Consider the following 13,001-nt stretch of genomic DNA (forward strand, 5'->3'; position numbering starts at 1 on the left):
TTTTTTTTGTTTGTTTTGTTTTTAAAGCCTGGTAGTCAAGTTAATTGTTGTTTTTGTGGTTAGCATATTGTCATTGAATGCTTGTGGAGTAAATGATGAATTAATCTATTGTCTGAGGGCAGTAGTATTTATGGAACTGGGTGACAATATTAAAAAAGACTTGCTTTGTGCTTGGATTGGCTCAGTGATGAAGAGCACAGAGTCTGGTTCGCAGGCTCCACATTGGAAGGCTCACAACACCTGTAAATGCTTCAGGAGACCTGGTGCCCTCTTCTGGCCCTTGAGGGCATCTGCACTCACACGTACATACCAACACACAGATACATGCATGAACATAATTAAAAATAAAGTAATTCCTTTTGAGTGGTGACACTCACCTGCCTTTAATCCATGTATCTGTGGCTTTGAGATTAGCCTGGTCTACACAGTGAGTTCCAGAACAGTCAGGACTTCATAGGGAGACCCTATTTCAAAAAATCAAGAAAAAGAAAAAAAAAAAGAAAGAAAAAGAAGTAAATCTTAAAAATATTGCTTATCAGATCTGTATAATAATCTATTAATGTGTTTCATTTACATTTGCATAATGGTCACAGTGAAAATAACAAGCAGGAGGGTGTTTGTGTATCTGATATGGTTTCTGGAGGCTGCTGCATGAATCAGAAGCACTGTGTGGAAATGATGTAATACCATTCATGATACAATGGGTCCCAAGTTTTGCAGCCTGGAAGGGAGACATTTCCCACAGGTCTCAAATGTTGCTTGTGTATGAAGCTGCCCCTGGCTGGGAGGCATACAGCAAAAGAACATCAGGTTAGCTGTGAAATGGGTGTCTGTGATGGGGAATGTGTTTCCTATGCCATACAAATATAGACACTAGAGCTGGACCAATGGAGAAAAATAAAGCAACCAAGAGAAGGAAAAGAAATGCTGCTTTAAAAATTATTATATTTTTAATTATGTGTATGTATGTGCATCTTTGTGTGTGTATGCCCATGTGTGAGTGCTGGTGCTCTGGGAGACCAGAAGAGGGAGTCAGATTCCTTAGAGCTGATGGTACAGGCAGTTGTGAGCCACTGGACATGGGAGCTGTGCACTGAACTTGGCTCTTCACTACTAAGCTATCATTCCAGCCCCATGAAAATATTTCTGTTGTATGATATTTTGTTTGTGTTCTGACAAATAAAGCTTGCCTGGAGATCAGAGGGCAGAGCTAGCCACTAGTTAACTATAGAGGCCAGGCAGTGGTGGTACACACCTTTAATCCTAGCACTTGGGAGAAGGAAGCATGAAGATCAGGAGTTCAAAGTCACCCTGGGCTACACAAGATTGACCCAGTCTAAAAGAGGAACAACCAGGTGGGGGTGGTGCCTTCAATCCCAGCACTGGGAGGTGGAGACAGGAATATAAGGTGGGTGGAGACAGGATTTCAGCCCCCATTCAGTCTGAGGATTATAGAGGCAAGAAGTCTCTAGTTGCTGCTGTTCTGCTTCTCTGATCTTTCAGCTTTCACCCTGGCATCTGACTTGGGGTTTTTTTATTGATTAAAACTAGTTAGGATCACACTTCATATTTCTTTTTTAGTTTAGAAATTACTGGGTTTTTATGCCGTCATTGTCGTTTCCTAACTGCAGGGTATGGACAACACCTGAAAATGTAACGGAGACCACATCTCCTTTGCTAAGGTTCCCTTACCGTGGCGCGGCTTCAGTTTGCCAGGTGGTTACCTATTGAGCACGGAAGCACAGATAAGTGCACGAGGCAGTGGTCCCTACCTCAGGCCCCCCAGCCGGTTAATAGTCAGCTGATAGGAAGTGGTACAAATGTAAGCCATTCTCCTTGCCACAGGCTCGGGCTCCACGCACGCGTCCCTATGTATACTGTCCTTGAGACACTCAGACTGCATTTTGGAAGCAGTGAGATTTGAGGGAAAAAAATGGGAATTTGGTTGTTAAAGAGGTCCTTATTAGTTTTATAGATGTTCCCCTTAAAACAAAGGAGAATAGATTGAACTGGAAAGTCAAAGTCCCCACTGAGGAAAAAGGAATCTTCTATTGCACTTTGGGTGTCTCAGAGGAGGGAAATTACAGAAACCTTCCCAAAGTTTATTGACATACAAATTACACATGGCTAGAAAGCACTAGAAAAATGACAATTTGAAACAATCCAGGGAAAAACCTACCTTGTACCTCTTCTTGGCTCCCAGGCCGGGAACTTGGAATAAGATATCTAACTAATACCCGAGTTTATTTATTAAAACCAGCAAGCATGAGGATTTTGGCTTTAACCTTTTTTAATATTCTGGGAGCTGACTGTCCAGACTGCCTTATCCTTCTAGGTTAATGAAGTGGCTAACAGGCCATAGTAGGAAAATGGCTGCCTGATTACATTATGACCAACAAGTAACCGACACCCACAACAAACAACTGGGAAAGGTCAGAAGTTCCAGAGGCTTTTACTGTCTTCCCGAGAGTTTACAGCAGCATTACCCTTCTGGTGTTTCCTGGTGATGGATTGCAAAAAGAATCAGAGAAGACACCACATGAATCTGCTCCTGGGACAATGATTGTAATCAAAATAGGAAGTGGTACAAATGTAAGCCATTCTCCTTGCCGTTTAAAGATTATAAATCTGTTATTCATCTGTTATGATCCAGGGGCCTACTTGTGATTTTTATGCTTCTTCACATGCTTAGAATTTTAAAAACTGTACTGTTGAAGGGGCTACAGCTGTTCTTTTGATTTTCATGTTAAAATCCCTGTTTGGAGCATTACATCCTGGGGTCTGCCTCTGCCCATCTGTAGTCCGAGTCTGCTGCCAAAGCCTCTGATATGATGAACTCAACCCATCTTGGTCTCTTCTCCTCCAGTTATTAAAACACAGTACCTGGGGCTGGGGAACCAGCTCAGCGGGTTTGCCTCAAATGCATGAAGCCCTGCATTCAATCCGTAGTACCATATCAACCGTCTGGTGGCTCATATCTATAGCTCTAGCATTTGAGGACTGAAGGGAGGAGGATCAGAAGTTCAAGACCATCCTTGGCTGCCCATTGAGTTCGAGGCCATGCTGGGCTATGTAAGACTGTCTTCTACCCGATTGCCTAGGGTAGAGGCAATTGCTAAGGGTTTGAAATAATCAAGTTTTCCCTTGATCACTATTTAGCTGGAAGCAGAAGTGGGCACAGCCTGCTTGGGCGCAGAAGATCTGGCTTTTTACCTGCAGGGTGCCTCTTTCTACAAGTCTGACCTTGCTTCCCCGAGCCTTTGCTTTCTCAGTAGTTAAATAGTGGCTGTGTCTTCTTCTGCAGAGAGCTGTGTCAGATATCAGAGGAGCAAATGTCTGTGGATGTGTCTTCTTCTGCGGAGAGCTGTGTCAGATATCAGAGGAGCAAATGTCTGTGGATGTGCTTTGGGAACTGGGACAGCTTTTCAAACGACAGAGTTGATGTCTGGCAGCTAGATGAAAAAGCTGGTGTACCGTAGTAGTGACGGTGACCTGTGGCCGTGGTGGTTTTCTTTTTTCCCCTCAGGTATGTCTGATATTCACATGTGTGTGGGTAAATGTGTGCTGTGTGACGCTATTCCTGAGGAGGTGTGCACATCACTCACTGCAGGTAGAGAGACATGGCAGATTAAAGTCGGTGACATGGTGCAGCAGGTGAACTGATGAGTTTTATTGGGGTTACTTTCGGGAATGTGGGTGAGGGGTCACTGACAGGAGCAGAAATGACCCGATGGCAGCTGTATCACTAGAGCTCATTCCAGCATGCAGGAGAGCTCACAGAGCCGAGAGCCTGGAGCGCAGGGTCCAGCCTCGAGCTCAGGGCCCAGCCTGGAGCTCAGGGCCCAGTCTGGAGCTCAGGGCACAGCCTGGAGCACACGGCACAGCCTGGAGCGCAGGGCCCAGCCTGGAGCACAGGGCCCAGCCTGGAGCTCGGGGCCCAGCCTGGAGCTCGGGGCCCAGCCTGGAGCACATGGCACAGCCTGGAGCACATGGCCCAGCCTGGAGCGCAGGGCCCAGCCTGGAGCTCAGGGCCCAGCCTGGAGCTCAGGGCCCAGCCTGGAGCGCAGGGCCCAGTCTGGAGCACACGGCACAGCCTGGAGCACACGGCACAGCCTGGAGCGCAGGGCCCAGCCTGGAGCACAGGGCCCAGCCTGGAGCTCGGGGCCCAGCCTGGAGCTCGGGGCCCAGCCCGGAGCTCGGGGCCCAGCCTGGAGCACATGGCACAGCCTGGAGCACATGGCCCAGCCTGGAGCTCAGGGCCCAGCCTGGAGCTCAGGGCCCAGTCTGGAGCACACGGCCCAGCCTGGAGCTCAGGGCACAGCCTGGAGCGCACTGCCCAGCCTGGTGCGCGGGGCCCAGCCTGGAGCACGGGGCCCAGCCTGGAACTCAGGGCCCAGCCTGGAGCTCAGGGCCCAGCCTGGAGCACACGGCCCAGCCTGGAGCACACGGCACAGCCTGGAACTCAGGGCACAGCCTGGAGCGCAGGGCCCAGCCTGGAGCTCAGGGCCCAGCCTGGAACGCAGGGCCCAGCCTGGAGCACAGGGCCCAGCCTGCAGGCAGGGCAAAAGGCGGGTGTCCTTTGCAGGCAGCTCAGTTGGCCTGAGCCTTTTCTAGGCCACTCATGTTGTCTGCTTCTTTCAGGCTGCCTGGCTGCTCTGAGAGTCTTTAGACAGCTCAGTTTGTCTGAGAGTGACTCTCAGCAGTCTTTACTGAAGGGCCGCTAGTCGGCCTGAACATGGCAAACATGGTTCTGGCAGGCCTTGCCCTTCCCTGTTCCCTCTGCTTTGCCAACAACTGTTAGTTTACATTCCTAAAGCCAGCCACCAAGGTCTACTCCCTTATTTGGCCCCTTCCTACCCCTGAGGCTGACTATCAATGTCCAGCTATCAAAGTATTGAAGTCCAGTAATCAAACCCCCCTTTGGCTGCCCTGATTAACCTGTTCAATCAAAATTAAACACCTCATCCTAACATGTGGTTTCCCCTTTACCTCTATCAACTGCCATTTGGGTCACCTCTGTCCCCTCTCTGTCTAGAGACAGTTCTTTGTCCCTCTGGGAACAATGTCCCTTCCCCCTCTCCCTTGTCCCCTTCCCCCTTTTTCTGGTCCTCTATTCTCTGTTTTTGTCCCTCATTCCCATCCCTTTGTCTCTCTGGGGGAAAAAATCTCCTATGTGCTGAGAACTTGATCTTGGGGTGTCTTGTGCCGAATACCAGCCCCTTCATTTACTGTTTACGGACTCATAGAGAGGGAGGGACCTAGTGCATATGGCCAGTTTCAGGGACTTCCTGGAGCTATTTCGAGTTGTGTACTTTGTCTTAATGAGCTACCTGACAGGACAGTGTTTCACCTTCCCCTAGAAGGCACTGTTGTTTCACCTCCTTACAAACCTCCTGTCTTAAAATACCCTGTTTCACCTCCCTTTCCACACCCTGTGTCTTAAGAAGTCTCCCTTCAAGATGGAAGGTTTTAATCTCAGAGGAAAATGCTGTGGAGATGTGAGTGTACATATGTTCACATGCATATGTAGGCCAGAAGTTGATCTCAGGGGTCTTTCTTAATTGCCCTTTTATCTTATTCACCCAAGGCGGGATTTCTGAACTGAACCTACAGATTTCTGAAATGGCTAGCCAGCTTGATTCAGGGGTCTTGTCTCTATGTTTTATAAGCACTGGAATTATAGGTGGGCTCACCCAGTAGTTATGTGGGTCTGAGCATCTGAACTCCTGTTTTCATGCTTGGATGCCAAGAACTTTGTGCCCCAAGCAATCTCCATCTCCTTAGCTTTTATGGATCCCTTCCTTCCCTCCCTCCCTCCCTCCCTCCCTCCCTCCCTCCCTCCCTCCCTCTCCTTCCTTCCTTTCTTCCTTCCTTCCTTCCTCCTCTCTCTCTCTTGCTCTCTCTCTCCCTCCCTCCCTCTCTCCCTCCCTTTCTCCCTCCCTCCCTTTCTTTCTTTCTTTCTTTCTTTCTTTCTTTCTTTCTTTCTTTCTTTCTTTCTTTCTTTCTTTCTTCCTCTCTTTTGTTCTGTATCACTTTATTTTATCTATTTATTCTATTTTTGTCTCTGTGTGTACAAGCACATCCATGTCACTACACTCAGGTGGAGGTCAGAGGGCACTGTTGAGAGCTGGCTCCCTCCTGCTACCTTGCAGCATCTGGGGATGGACCTCAGGTCATCAGGGCAGCATGTAAGCCTCTCTTCCTGCTGGGCCATTTCACAGCAACATTTTTTGTTTGTGAAATACTCTTGACAGTGACTCCTAACCTCAGGGTCCCTTGAGAGACCAAGTTCTCCTAGCACATTTGATATTATCAAGGTCACTTACAGGTGTGTGGGTGACACTGTGTGACACTGTGTGTCAGGGAGGCTGTTTCCAGCTTGTATCTTGGTGATCTGTGCTCCAAGGTGCTCGCTGTACTCTGGGGTCTTCTGTTATGTGTTGTGTTCCTGCATGTGTTTTCCTCCTCTTCCTTCCCTCCGCCTCTCCTTCTCTCCTCCCTTTTCACATTGGAATTTATAGTGATGATCAAAATAAATATGTGTCCCCAAATATTTACAATGGCGCTTACAATCTCAACATTTCTATAATCATTTGTTCTCACTACTCTAGTCATGTTTAGGAAATAATGTCTGAACTTGACTGTCGACATACACATTTTTCAAAGTCTCTCCATTCTCTTTACTTTGAGAAACTTGTTTTCTTTAGGAGGGACCAGCTTTCCAGTGTCCCTGTAGTTATTGCTTGATGTGACTCTCACCAAGGACCTAACCTGTAACTCTGGTGCCTTTGATTGTGTGTGCTCACAACTTACACTGGGGAAACACTTTCTTCTGTAGCTATTTCAGTTCAGCACTTTCAAATTCCAGGCCTGCTTTCTTCAATTTCTAATGTCTACAAAGGAAAAACTAGTCAAAGCTGCCTTTTACTAGTTCGCCTCATGATTTTAGAGGATTTCTATTCATTAAAATTCTGCATTTATATAATATCATTTTATGGCATTATATAATAGAGATGCTCATTTTTTTTTGTAGAAGGAAGATAGCATACAAATTTGGATGATTCTTAGGAATCTCTTATACCACTTTTATTGCATTTTGATATGGCTGAATTTATTAATAAAGGGAGGAGAGTTGGAATAGTAGCATGCTTTATCTTCTACCATTATTCAATAAAATTTTTTTTGATTAAAAATTTTAGAGAAATTTTCCCATTTTCTTTTCCAAAAAAACCCCATACTTTTTAACAAATAGAATAATCCTGGGCTTAATTCAGAATTGAGATTTTTGTGGTCATCCCTTCAACCCACTCACACTGTGACAGTCCCACACCAATAGATCTGACATTATGATTTCTATTTTGCAAATAGAGTGAGTAACATGCAGAGCAGCAATGCATCCGTAGTTTCATTTCTAGAACACGTCAAAAGTCTACTCTCTCCTCCTTTCCCATCCTCCCCACTTTTTTTCTTGTCTATAAATACTTTTGGAAAGTTCATTTTATTGTAGAAAATGTGGAGAGCCCTTGAGGATTTAAAAGAAAAACTCTCTGCTCTCTGAAATTCTATATTATAGTTGAGAAGAATAGGTAGGGCTCTAGTGTAGGTGTGTGTGAAGCACTTGCCTGGCATGCACACGACCCTGGGTTCAATCTGCACTTCCACAGACAGCTCCCCAAATGCCGTGCACACAACTCATTCTTGTATGTGATAGAGCTATTGGTAGTGAGGGAGAAAAGCATGGTTTGTCTGCCTGGGTGTGGGGGCGAGGAGGAAGGAGTAGAGTAAGGTTGGAAAGGATAAGTGACATTTTGAGTGTTAAAGAGTAGAGAAGAAGGGGGGATCCTGGAGAGATGGTCAGAATGGGATCTCTAGCATCACAGATCATGGTGTCTCCTCTGTCAGATTTTTTTCTGTATTTTATTTCTAAACATCTATCTGACATTGTCCTGAATTCATATCTCCACCCCAACCCTTCTTCCTTATCACTAGTGAGCTGCACCATGAGATAGTACTGTTGGCTACTGTATTAACTCTTCAGGACAGGGACTTTTTTTTTTCACTGTTCTGTGCCAGGGGGTGGGATGGAGGTGGGGAATGGACACTGGAGGACACTCAGTGAATGAGTTACTTTTCTTGTAGTTGTGACATAATTAAGGCAGGGTTTATTTAGGGTCACAGTTTGAAGGTACAGCCCATCATGAGGTGGAGAGAAAGCACTGTGCCAGAAGCACGGTGTTGCTGGTGGCGTTGTCTCGGCAGGCAGAGAGTGATCGTGCTTGTGCTTAGCTGGCTTTCTTGTTTTATTCAGTTATGGCTCCAGTGGTGCTGAGGTGGTGCTGTCTCCATTCGGGGTAGCACCTCCCACCTCACTGATACATTTCTGGAAACTCTCCCACAGGAAAACCCAGAGGTGTGTCTCCTAGGTGACTCTGAATCCAGGCAGGTTGATAGTCAAGAGTCACCATCACACATACATTTGAAAAGAGTCTCTATTTTGTGTCACACTGTAGGAAATTCTGTATGTGATCAATTTCAGCTGTATCATGACTGAGATCCACGTAACATAATGAGAAAGCCAATTCATTTTATGTTATTTCGTCCAGCTGTCCCAGTGTTTGTTCTGTGTTTTGTCATACAGGTAAATGTTCTTATTTAATTAGAATTGTATAGGGGTAAATTTTTCATCCATGTGTCACTCTCTGCCACATGCTCTAGTGGCAAGGGGATTTTCTGTCCCCGGAGTACATAAATAGCATTTTGTTTCAGCCATATTCTGGATTTAATGGAGTCTTTATTGTACATTAGCACAGACATGTCTTTGCTACCACTTACGTTTTTATAGGGTAATGTGACTCGGGAGACTAACACTAGTTACAGATACACCCACTACACCCACGGCTTCTCCCATGAGGAGGACACACGTTTCATCCTCACACTAAAAATCATTGTTGTAGTTTGCTTTGCTGTAATAAACTCCATGGCCAAAAACAACTTGCGGAGCAAAGGGCTTATTTCAGATTGCACTTCGTACTTTTCAGTTAAAAATATGCTTTATATTTGCACCGCTGATGGAAATCTGGGCAGGAACTTGGAGGAATGATGCTCACTGGCTTGCTTTCTGACCCTTGCTCAGCTACCTTTCTTTTGTAGCCTTGGATCATCTGCCTAGGTATGGCAGTACCCACAGTGGGTTGAGCCCTCTTGCATCAATTAACAATGAAGACAATTTATCACACATGTACCACAAACCAGTCTGAAGTGGGAAATCTCCCAGTTGACTCTCCCTCAGATTTCTCTGGGCTGTATCAAGTCGACAGCTGAAGTTAACTAGGACAGTCACAATCCTCAGTGCTCTTTGAGTATCTCCTATCATACCAGCAGGAAGTGTAACCTTTCCTAAGATCCTTCTTCCCATGTAATCCCAGGAGATCATGCTGTACATAGTGGGGCTTTTTGTTGTTACTGTCATGAACCAAGGCAAATCTGTAGTTCTGTAGGTTAGAAATGCTTATGTAAGTTAGATCAGGAGACCCGAAAGGATGTCTTTGTCATTTTCATGTCCACAGCAAGATGTGCCAAGTGTCTGGACTTGTACTGGGTTCAGTGGACTCAAGACCTGCCTTTCTTTCTCTTTTCTTTTCTTTCTTCTTTTCTTCCTTCCTTCTTCCTTCTTTTTTTCTTTTTTTCTTTTTTTTTGAGACAGGGTCTCTCTATGTAGTCCTGACTGTTCTGGAACTTGCTATGTAGATCAAGCTGGCCTTGAACTCACAGAGGTCAGCCTGCCTCTGACTTCTGAGTGCTGGGATTAAAGGAGTACACTACCATGAGTGGCCACCTGCCTTTTTATTGATCCCCTGTACTAACGGACAAGTATGGAAGGGGATAGATAGCTTCAGGGTATACAGTTTTTATGCCCAGTTGTCTTGGAAGGTCTGCTGTTCCAGCTCCCTGAGGTCCATGGAAACTTCCAGGCAACCTAACACAAATAAGTTTTTTTCAATCCCTCTTTTATTGCTTTGTGCATGTGTGTGTCTTATGTGTATTAGGTGCATGCCTACATGTCTGGGTGCCTGCACCTGTGTATGCTTCGAGGCCACAAGGAAACTCTGAGTACCCTGTTCCATTGTTCTCCACTTCATTTCCTTGAGGCAGAGTCTCTCACTGAACCCGGATTTAGGCTGTTGACAGTCAAGTACCAGTGATCCTCCTGTATATACTTACCTGTGCCCAATGCTGAGGACACAGCCAGGGCTTACAAGGGTACTGACTTACCTGTGCCCAATGCTGAGGACACAGCCAGGGCTTTACAAGGGTGCTGACTTACCTGTGCCCAATGCTGAGGACACAGCCAGGGCTTACAAGGGTACTGACTTACCTGCGCCCAATGCTGAGGACACAGCCAGGGCTTACAAGGGTGCTGACTTACCTGTGCCCAATGCTGAGGGCACAGCCAGGGCTTACAAGGGTGCTGACTTACCTGTGCCCAATGCTGAGGGCACAGCCAGGGCTTTACAAGGGTGCTGACTTAACCTGTGCCCAATACTGAGGACACAGCCAGGGCTTTACAAGGTGCTGTAGACTTGACCTCACATCCTTATGCTTATATAGCACATGCTGAGCATCTCCCAGTTTTTTCATCCCGTCTTGTTCAATAAGAGACCTTCTAGTTGCAGGTCAGGCTAGTGCTGCTTAAAATATATATGTGATCTCTTTAGGATGTTTAGTAGTTATAGTAAAACCCAGAGATAATTGAATTAATTTAATAATATTTCTTTTAATCATCAAATCTAAAATGTTATCAACCTGCAATCTATGTGAAGTTATTATAGATGTTTTCCAGGTTCTTTTTATTCTAAATACTTAAAGTTGGGCTTAAATGTTACACTTATAGCCAATCTCAACTTGAAACTTTTTTCATCTTTTTAAAAGTTCATCTATTTATTTTACATCCCAACCATAGCCCCCTGCCCATTCTCCTCTCCCAATCCCTCTCTTAACATCCTGCCTCCCACCTCTTAATTCCCTTCTCTTCCATCTCCATCCAGCAGAGGGCAGGTCTCCTATGAGTATCAACAAAACATGGCATATCAGGTTGCAGTAAAACTAAGCACCTCCCCATGTATTAAGGATGGGCAAGGCAACCCACTATGAGGAGTAGGGTCCCCAAAACTACTAAAAGAGACAGAGACAGCCCCTGTTCCCACTGTTAGGAGTCCCATAAGAGGACCAAGTTACTGTGGAGGCCCACAAAGGTTTCCTAGTGAGATCTTAGCCTGTTTTACCCAGCAGGGCTGCATTAGAGGATTGCTTGACCACATGTATGGTTATCAGGTGATTGGAAAGGGCCTGCACTTGGCTGAGCTGGGGGAGGTCTTTTGCTCTACCCTTTGGCATTCCTACAAGTAGCCCTTTAGAAGAGACAGGAGGGGGCAGTGGATAATGATACAGGCCCTCCTGAGGCTATCTTGTGTTTCTACCTGTTTCTCTCCTCTCTATCCTTCTAGTTAATATCTCTTATTCCTCCATCCTCAAGAGTATCCTGCTGTAAAATATGAGAGCCGATCTCCCAGCTGGGCTCTCACACATGGTGCCAGGAATAGAGACGGGACTTGGTGAAAGGAGAGAGGGGGCATTGCAGGTGGAAGGGGGCATGCCCACTAGGGAGTGAAAGTAAGGCGGCTGAATGCTGAAGTTGAAAAGTGAGGCTACAGCGAATATCTCTCTCTATCTAGGTTTCTTTATTTTCTCCCTCTCTTAATTTCTACCTATAAAAATTAAGGAAAAAGTAAGGTAGAATATAGGAATATAATGTAAGAAAAAAAAACTTAGAATAAGATCAGCAATAAGACAGAGGAACTATATCCTTAATTTTCCAACTATGGGACTATGAACACAAACTCTTGGGGAAAAAAATCTATCAAAGATGAGAAAAATGGGCAGAAAAAGAATCCAGTGGAAGCTTTTGGCCTGTGAACAGTTCAGATTTAAGTCCTGCATGACAGAGGAAAGAATTTTCCCTGAGGCATATGTAGATGAAATAAAACTCTTCACTCTGCTGATCTTGAAACATCATACCATCAGAATTTGTTTCCTTGGCCACGAAGCCAAGAATAGGGAACAAAAGTCTTGGGAAAAATTTAGTAATCTTTCTCCCCCAAACTGAAAGCTTTCTTGGAAAATACTTGGCAATCTCTCTCTCTAAAATACTGGAAACTCTTCAGGTCTTTCCTGTTCAAGATTTCTTTCTGTAAGGGCAAAAATTTAATTCACTTGGAAATAGCATCTATCAGAATGGGAAAATCACCTATAATTGCTCTAGAAAAAAAAAAAAAAAACCTCTCGGAACAGGGCAAATCCTCTCTGCTAGTCCTATCTCCCCTTCAAGTCAGTATTAAAAAATCAGCTAGGGGCAGAGCATTGGCAGAGGTGCAGAGGAAGTGTAGCTGTCGCTGGACATTTTGTTGGTCACAGCTGCATGAGAAGAATGTAGCAATCTTGTAGCTAGAGTTTTCCTGCCTTGCCCACAGTCAGGACAAATCTTTGTCTCCCGCCAGTCCCACAGCCGCTCAGACCCAACCAAGTAAGCACAGAGACTTATATTGCTTACAAACTGTATGGCCATGGCAGGCTTCTTGCTAACTGTTCTTGTATCTTAAATTAACCCATTTCTATAAATCTATACCTTGCCATGTGGCTCGTGGCTTACCAGCGTCTTCACATGCCGCTTGTTCTGGCTGCAGCTGGCAGTGACTCCATCTGCCTTCCTGTTCTTTCTTTTCTCCTCTCTGTTAGTCCCACCTATACTTCCTGCCTAACCACGGGCCAATCAGTGTTTTATTTATTGACCAATCAGAGCAACACATTTGCCATACAGAACATCCCACAGCACAATCTTAGTGTAGGGCCTGACTCTATATCTGGGGGAGGAGACAAGCAAGGATAAGACAAAGATCTTTCCAGGAGATAATCTCTCTGAAAAGATGAAAAAGCTTTTATTTCAA

The sequence above is a fragment of the Peromyscus maniculatus genome, chromosome 6, assembly GCF_049852395.1.
Source record: "Peromyscus maniculatus bairdii isolate BWxNUB_F1_BW_parent chromosome 6, HU_Pman_BW_mat_3.1, whole genome shotgun sequence".
Classification (NCBI taxonomy): domain Eukaryota; kingdom Metazoa; phylum Chordata; class Mammalia; order Rodentia; family Cricetidae; genus Peromyscus; species Peromyscus maniculatus.